We start from the raw sequence: 9,390 nt of genomic DNA, 5'->3' as shown, positions 1-9,390 counted from the left end.
CAAACTCTCGGAGGCACTGGAACCTTCCATACTTTAGCCACTGGCGAGACTACAAGATTGGATGCAAGTAGATTATAGAAACATTTGATGCTGAACACACCCGATGAACACTAGATCCAAACCTCCGATCTCTTTATAAAACATACCGCTATACTTGAATTAGCCTTCCACTCTTCCCAACTTTCTATCAAAAGCTAATCATCCACCTTATCCCTGCTGCACTATGCTCAAAACAGTCCTTTACCCATACATTTTTATTCTCCAGGACCTCAAACAGGCCAGGGGAAGCTTCTTTCAATGGAGCCTCTCCGCATCACGTTTGATGAAAAACTTAATCCTCTCTCTTCAGTAAACTCGATCTATACATAATCCTTTTTTGAATTTACTCCTTTGATTTATGATGTACCTCCACACTGTGATATCCACCCCCCTGCGGCCCGATTGAGGTTTGGTTCGAAAAAAATGACGCCAGGGTAGAACTAAAAGAGTGGGCGTGGTGGGGGGGATGCAGAATTAATTTTGGGCCCCAATAGGTCATATTTTTATTCTATTGTAGTTGGAATGAAAAATTTTATTTGAATTTTTTGCTTATATTTTTTATTTGAGGAATGCTAAACTCACAGGAGCCCTTGCCAAAAAAGGGTATAAGGGCTCTCCCATTGGTCAATTTTCATTTATGACAGTTATGATTGTAATTTTCTGTGTCATCATAAATGGAAATTGACCAATGGGAGAGCCCTTGTTCCCTTTTTTTGCAAGGGCTCCAGTGAGTCTAGCGTCCCTCTTTTTTTCTTTTTTTTTGTCAATGTTGTTTCTATTCCTATTTCTAATTCAGCAATCCAAACATGGCCCACGATTCCAACATGTTTTCCCATAATATATAGGATAGATAATTATAAATGTAATGATTAGAAGAGCTTTTTCCCATTGATATCATCTACTTAATAAGTTCATAAAATCAATTTGCAACCTCAAGTATTAAACAAGGGGAAATCATGATTTTATTCAACCATAATTTTTTACAAATGGTTTACAATTTGTCGTAGAGAACAGTAAGTACCTATGATTACAGCTAAAGACCCAATCACCAAAATCCCCAATATAATAACGAGCTCAAGGCTAAACTTTCTAGAAGGCCTAAAAATCTTGAGATAGCATATGCATGGAAATAGCATTGAAGCCGTGATACTTAAGAATGACCCAATTAGTGCCATAAGGTATGCAAAAAATGGAAGTGTTAAAGCTACCACTGCGGTGCTAATCACTAACAGTGTTCTAATAAGAATACTAACAACTTTTTGGTTGTAGTTCGCGAATCTTTTCTCGAGGCCAGCGGAGATCGGCGTGATCACCAGTGCATATTTGGCAAATGGGCTCACCAACATGGTGTAGAGTGCTATCTTTGAACTAAGCTTTTTTATAGGAAGGTTGAGTGTCACTTGAGATTTTATGTTCTCGCCATACATAAGGTAACCTATAATTGCCATTGCACCATAATTCAAAGTGCAGAGATGAAAGCTAATGATCAACACCTGAGATGAGAGAAAACATAAGAGAAGTTAAGTAAACAGTATTAACCTAAAGATTCAACGTAACAAATATGATGGAAAAACATAACTCAAGAAATAATGTATACCCTTCATCATCTTACTTACCTTAGAAAACTGACTTATGTTTCTCATAGAAGTATATATCGTGGGGAACACTGCATGGCCATTATAACAAAATGCATATAAACTGGCAGAAGTTGGAATTCCACTGATGTTCAGAAGCCTTCCTCTTTCATGAAAGCCAACTCCATCTATGCACCAATCCAAAAAACACAACAAACCAAGATGATGGAAGCCAAAACCCCTCCAGCAGAGACATAGGCTAGTAAGCTCAAGCTTGTTAACCATGTAGTAGGCAAAATAATTATTGCAGAAAGAAAAATAAATAATTTCTTCGCCCCAAGTCTAACACCTGCAACTTTTAAAGTTGCAGTTGGAAACAGATTGTGCAAATTATCACCTTCTAATATTAAAAATTCTGTTGCGATAAGTTAAAGCTCGTGGTAGAAAAAAAGAGAGACTAGTAACCGTCCCTTATCCCCAAATGCAACTTTTCCAATGTCAGGATAGGTTTTGATTTGTGGGTCCTTATCCATACACATCATCAATAGTTGACCTGTATAGCAACTAGTTAGTGCAACAACAAAAAGCGCAACTAAGCTCAGCCACCCTCCTTCTGACAAGGCAAATGGAATTGAAAGTATTCCAACTCCTGCGGAACAGAAAAATGAGATTAGCCATCAATTTGTTAGTTAACGTGTTCGAGTAAAGTTTCTAAAATATGTCATGTACTAGTTGACAATTCTTGTTAGTAGGACTTTTAGATTGAGATCCTACTAGATGGCATGACATTATAATGAGAGAGAGAGAGAGGGAAATAGACTGATTTGCAATCAAACTACTGCATGCAAGAACTTGACTTGCACCTAAATCCAAACATTGTTTAAAAAAAAACTATTTTATTGTGTAACAACAATTGAAATCTTATATATATATATATATATATATATATATATATATATATATATATATATATATATATATATGAGAGCCTATCATGTCCTGATAAAAGAGAGCTCATATCACCACAACATGATCCATGGAACAAATAAAAAGAATCTGAAGTACTATTCCTTGCACATCTTTCCACCAATGTTAGTCTATATCTGCTTCTTTAATATAAATTTTCATCTCAGACCAGTATTTTGAATGGTTCTTCTTAAATTAATACTTCCTTTATCTTCTTTTAATGCTATTTTGCATCCAAAAGAGATTCATTTCGTTAAAAATAACAATAAAAAGCGAAGAATGAGATTGACCATGGTGATGAGCAGGCTGTGAAGGTTGTTCTTGCTTTAATTTTGGGTGGATTCGAGAACGGGGTTGTTCTTGCAGGACATGATAGGCTTTCCATGATTCATCAAGTGAGTGGGACCAAAATGGAGAATTTAAAATTCTATAAAATTGATGGATGGGAACCAAGCTATAGGAAAAGAAAATTCGGAAAAAAAAAAAAACTTTTAAAAAACTTCAGGAAAACATTATTTTCCATCCATCTCCCACCCTCAATGAGGAGGCATCATTTGCAAAGACTGCCCTGTTGTCTCCATCTCTCTCTCCTAACTTCTACTGTCTCCTTAACCTTTATTTTTTAGGAAACCTATTCTCCTGCAAACTCTATTTGCACCACCACATAGAAAACATAACTAAAATGTTGGTGAGAAGAAATAGGAAAGAAAAAACACATATGGGGAGATTTTACCTGACAATGCATTTAGAGAGTTGAAGAGCGTGCGAAAGAAAGTAGTTTCTACTTGAGAACTTTCCGTTTGTTCATATTTTGCTCGGCTGGCTGGATCAAAGAGAGAGAGAGAGAGAGAGAGAGAGAGAGATCAGATTCTATGTTTTTGTGGAGTGAAACTTGGTTGAAAACATAGAGAGTGAGTGTAATGTCATATAAATTAAAGCTATCTTTATAGACGAGTCATTGATATTTTTTATTGCAGAGAAATCCAGGTTAGAATTCATTTTAATTGCATTCAGTTCAAAGACTTTTTAAAGTGCAGGATACCTTGATCGTCGCTATCTGTGATATTAGTAGTCAGTTGGCTTCGTTTAAATGCCAAGAACAAATGATGGTATATTAATTTCTTTGTTTACTTGCTTCATTTTTGTTATTTAAATTTTTCAGAAATTATTCATTTACATGTAGGTTATCTGGATCGTCCCCTATTATGTCTCTGATACAATTTGCCTCTAATTGAGCATTCATTCAGTCGGCTTTACCAACATTATTGTAGTTATTTTAAATTTTGTAAAGAAACCCATTGGTACACGTCGAGGTTACCATATACCCCTTTTCTATTTTTCGCTCATTTATTATGCCTTTTAACAAGGCTTTTGCTAACGAGTGCCCTCCTAAGGGCACTTGTTTAGGTGCATTGGAAAAGAAATTTCACAATCATCTTACACATTGTTTGAGACGAGATTTTTCTATCAAAACATTTGTAAAATATTTTTTCCAAAGCACCTTAACTAGTGCCCTTAGGGCAATCGTTATCAAAACCCTTTTAACAATACTATTAATGGTCCAAGTCAGGATTACCAAATATGGCATTTCTATTTTTCACTCATTTACTATACCTTTTTTAACATTAATTGTTATAGTTCATTTTCGAATTGTCCCAAATTTCTCAAGTGCCTGCCTATAAAATGCATAGATATTCCGTCATGTTATCAGCATTGTACTCAAGCCAAATTTGATGTTTATGCCTACCCCTTTCGATCTCAGATTATTCATCACGTATGAAAATGATATACTGAAGATAATGGAATGGTATGTCATCATAAATTTAGCTTTCTTCTAAGTAAAAAAGAAAGAAATGATATTTCCACCCACTTCATTTGTCATTTCCTAAGAAAGACTACCTTGCCTTTTGTTTTTTCCCTGAAAATGAAAATACAAATAAAAGGGGGCAGAAGCTGGCATTCAACTTGGACCCAGTCGGGGGGTTTTTGGCCAACCCTAGCCCAACCTGAGGTAGAATTACATCAACTCTGACCTTATCTAACTCAAACCCAACTGGAAGCTGAATCTCATAACCCTAACCCAACCCATGGAACTCGATTTTTTAACTAGGTTGGGTTCGGGTTGCTCCTAGACGAAAAAAGAAAAAAAACAATATATAAAACACATACAAGCCTAAGATATTGATAATCGCACTGAAGTCATGATAAAATTAGGGTGGAACTCAAGTTCGGACCGAGTTAGTTTGTCCAAGGCCTCAATCCTTATGGATAACCCGAAATTAAATTGGGTTGACTATTCAAAAGCCAACCCTAGAAAACATGAACCGGAGAAATCGGGTTGAACCCATCGGGTACGGGTTGAGCCCTGCCCAAGTTGCACCCCTAGATGGGAAGTGTTGAAAAGGGGTGGAATTATCATATCCCTAGATATAAATTCTTGTTAATTGACTTTTTCTAATCCCTTGAGATCTCAAATAAATCCAAAGTGACTATCTTATCTAGTTATTTTATTCCTACCTAGCTTTTTAATTAAAACTTTTTTTTTATGTATATAGATGATGATCACATGCTATCAATGACCACATTTTAGTGGCGGGCCCTAGGGTTGCATCTACTCATTAAATGTAGTACCCTTTTTTTAGAATGGTTACATGCTCAATCCAAGACGAAAGCTAACATAGGAATGTGTTGGGAAAGGAAATTCACATTACCGTTTCTAGCAAGGACCGCATATATTACCTAGCTAGCAACTAAAGTACATGATATAATTTCTCCATTACCCACAGAATGGCCAATTATTAAAAAAAATGAGTCGCTCACCAATGTGTGCGCTTCACTATAAGAAATACACTCGTTGGCAATGGACAAAATCTGTCACTATACACATTTAGCGACAGACAATATGGTAAGAAGCACGATGTAAACTCATCCTTGTCTAAGTTCTTATAGGAAAAGGCCATAAAGATGATAGTGCACATGCTAAATCGGGTTCCAGTAAGGTAGTGCCTAAAATCTCTTATGAGATGGGTCAGTAGGAAGTTGAGATTAGGATATTTACACCCATTTGGGGCTGTTTGTTTTAAGTTAAACTATATAAGTTGAGAAAATGGTTCCTAAACTTGTGTAGATAAGTTATCTAAACACTAGCTTAAAATACAATGGGGGTCCACATTTTTTGGGTGATCCAAGCCATTCATTTTAAAGGCCCTCACATAGATAGGGTGTCCACAAAAATCAGATCCATAGGATCATCTCAACCCTACGATCTGTGGAGGTAAAATGGACGTCTTTAAACCTTCACAAATTAGTCCATTTTTTGCCTCCATAGTTCGAATGGTTAGGATGATCTATGGATCTGACTTTTTGTGGACACCCTATCTATGTGAGGGCCTTAAAAATGAATGGTTTGGATCACCCAAATAATGTGGGCCCCCATTGTATTTTAAGCTAGTGTGTGTGTGTGTGTGTGTATATATATATATATATATATATATATATATATATATATATATATATATATATATATATGAGAGAACATTTCCTACACACTTGTGTAGGTAAGTTTCCTACACACTACCTTAAAATACAGTGGGGGCCCACATTGTTTGGGTGATCCAAACAATTCATTTGAATGGTCCTCATATAGATAGGGTGTCCACAAAAAATCAGATCTATAGGATCATCCCAACCCTACGATTTGTGGAGGTAAAATGGACGTGTATAAACCTTCACAAATTAGTCCATTTTTTGCCTCCATAGTTTGAATGGTTAGGATGATCCTATGGATCTGATTTTTTGTGGACACCCTATCTATGTGAGGATCATTCAAATGAATTGTTTGGATCACCCAAACAATGTGGGCCCCCACTGTATTTTAAGGTAGTGTGTAGGTAACTTACCTACACAAGTGTGTAGGAAATGTTCTCTCTCTCTCTCTCTCTCTCTATATATATATATATATATATATATATATATATATATATATATAGAGAGAGAGAGAGAGAGAGAGAGAGAGAGAGAGAGAGAAGTGTAGCTACACACTCGTGTAGCTAACTTAGCTACACCGCCGGCCTTAAAATACAGTGGGCCCCACATTGTTTGGGTGATGCAAACCATTCATTTAATGGGCCCTCACATAGATACGGTCTGCCCCAAAAATCAGCTCCATAGGATCATCCAAACCCTACGATTTGTGGAGGCAAAAATGAACGTGTAAAAACCTTCACAAATCTGTCCATTTTTGCCTCCACAGTTTGAAGGGTTGGGATGATCCTACCTAGCTGATTTTTTGGGCACACCATCAATGTGAGGGCCTATCAAATGAATGGTTTGGATCACCAAAACAATGTGGGCCAATTGTATTTTAAGCCGGCGGTGTAGCTAAGTTAGCTACACGAGTGTGTAGCTTCACTTTCCTCTAGGCCCTCACATAGATAGGGTGTCCACCAAAAATCAGCTCCATAGGATCATCCAAACCCTTCAAACTGTGGAGGCAAAAATGGACAAATTTGTGAAGGTTTTTACACGTTCATTTTTGCCTCCACAAATCGTAGGGTTAGGATGATCCTTTGGAGCTGATTTTTGGTGGACACCCTATCTATGTGAGGGCCAATCAAATGAATTCCTTGGATCACCAAAACAATGTGGGCCCATTGTATTTTAAGCCGGCGGTGTAGATAAGTTAGCTACACCGGCGGTGTAGCTTCACTTTCCTTATATATATATATATATATATATATATATATATATATATATATATATATATATATATATATATATCTAGAAAACTATTTCTACACACATGTGTAGATAAGTTATCTACACACTAGCTTAAAATACAATGGAGGGCATATTGTTTGGGTGATCCAAACCATTCATTTGATTGGCCCTCACATAGATAAGGTGTCCATAAAAATCAGCTCCATAGGATCATCCCAACCCTACGATTTCTGGAGGTAAAATGGACGTGTATAAAAACCTTCACAAATCTGTCCATTTTTTGTCTCCACAATTTGAAGGGTTAGGATGATCCTATGGAACTGATTTTTTGTGGACACCCTATCTATGTGAGGGCCAATCAAATGAATGGTTTGGATCACCCAAACAATGTAGGCCTCCACTGTATTTTAAGCTAGTGTGTAGATAACTTATCTACACATGTGTGTAGAAACCGTTTTTCTCATTTATATATATATATATATAGGGAGGAAAGGTGTGCGTACTCGGTCGAGTAGATAAGCTTATCTACTCGGTCGGGTTAAAAACAGTGTGGGCCCACATTTTTGGGGTGATCCAAACCATTCATTTGAAATGCCCTTACCTAGATAGGGTGTTCACAAAAAATCTGCCCCATAGGATCATTCTAACCCATCCAACAGTGGAGGGAAAAATGGGCAGATTTGTGGACAAGCTGTGTTTGTCCATTTTTCCCCATTTTTCCCTCCACTGTTGCATGGGTTAGGATGATCCTATGAGGCTGATTTTTTGTGGACACCCTATCTAGGTAAGGGACTTTCAAATGAATGGTTTGGATCACCCCAGAAATGTGGGCCCCCACTGTTTTTAACCCGACCGAGTAGATAAGCTTATCTACTCGACCGAGTAGATAAGCTTATCTACTCGACCGAGTACGCACACCTTTCCCATATATATATATTCCCCAAATAAGAAAATTGGACCTTAAAATATTATTTGCTATTTTATTTGTTATCCTGATATGTCTAAGAAATTTAGGTTTTATTGTCATGGTAATAGTAACCGTGTGGAGACTAGCTACGTCGAGACTGGGATATTTGCATATGAAGTTGTTTGTCCGAGGCTAAAGTTTATAATTCCTAAATAGAAAATTAGACTCCAAAACAATTAGTTACTATTTCATTGGTTATCCTGAGATGTCTAAGAAATTTAGGTTTAATTGTACTGGTAATTGTACCCGTATCATGGAGACTAAGTGTGCCGAGTTTTTGAAGAGTGGTGACCTTAGTTTGAGCATTGTGCCTAAAAAAAAAACCTTAGAGGAAAATCGGATTACGATCTTGATACTGATTATCTAAGAGAAGGTGGTGCCTATATCTATCTCTGACGATGTAGTTGTACTTGAAGGCATACTCAAGGTTTTAAATTTCGACCGAAATCCGAAATTTCGGGTTTCGGTCGAGAATGAAACTGAAATTGGGTATACACGAAACAGTATAAAATTTCGGTCGAAATTTCATTTCTCTATAAATTTCGGCTGAAATTTTAGGAATTCACCCAAAAAGTAGATTTTTTCCATTAAATGATACTTTTCGGAAATTTCAGCAGAAATTACCAAAAATTTCGGCTATTTCTTCTGAAATTTTCTATGGAATAAAATATTATACTATTTGATTTCGTGGATTTCGCCCGAAATTTCAAATTTTCTGCCGAAAATTTCGGTTTTAGTGAGATCCGAAACTACGCCCAAAACTGAAATTTAAAACCTTGGGTATACCTGACATAGTACCCTACATCAATGAGAGCCCCGTGGATAATCCCACTAAGCAGCCTCTGTGTAGATCACAGAGAGAATGAAGGCCCGTCATTTCTGATGACTATGAAGTCTGCCTAAATGAGAGGTGGATAATGATTCCTTCTGTTTTCATCAAACCCATAATGAGTGATCAGTTAGCTCAGTGGCTCGATGCCTTAAAAGAAAAGTGGCTATCATTGGAAAGGAATCAAGTTTGAAAACTCAATGAGTAACCAAAGGAAGTCAGGCTGGTTGGTTCTGAGTGTTTAAAATCAAGAGTTACTCTAGAGGAGGCATTGAGAGATATAAAGTAAGACTGGT

General features: G+C 36.8%; 1 pseudogene across 1 annotated transcript; it reads right to left on the bottom strand.

The window, feature by feature from the left end:
- Nucleotides 1–978: 978 nt before the first annotated feature.
- Nucleotides 979–9,058, bottom strand: LOC143883146 (amino acid transporter AVT1I-like; annotated as a pseudogene). Its single transcript, XR_013252338.1, has 4 exons — nt 9,052–9,058; nt 3,313–3,402; nt 1,656–2,262; nt 979–1,532 (listed from the first exon to the last, which is right to left on the bottom strand). The product of XR_013252338.1 is annotated as an amino acid transporter AVT1I-like (transcript).
- Nucleotides 9,059–9,390: the final 332 nt, after the last annotated feature.

Source organism: Tasmannia lanceolata, unplaced genomic scaffold (genome assembly GCF_043159265.1).
Source record: "Tasmannia lanceolata isolate RefF3 unplaced genomic scaffold, GAP_Taslan_0.1 ptg000008l, whole genome shotgun sequence".
Taxonomy (NCBI): Eukaryota; Viridiplantae; Streptophyta; class Magnoliopsida; order Canellales; family Winteraceae; genus Tasmannia; species Tasmannia lanceolata.
This window is presented reverse-complemented; position numbering and strand designations above follow the sequence as displayed.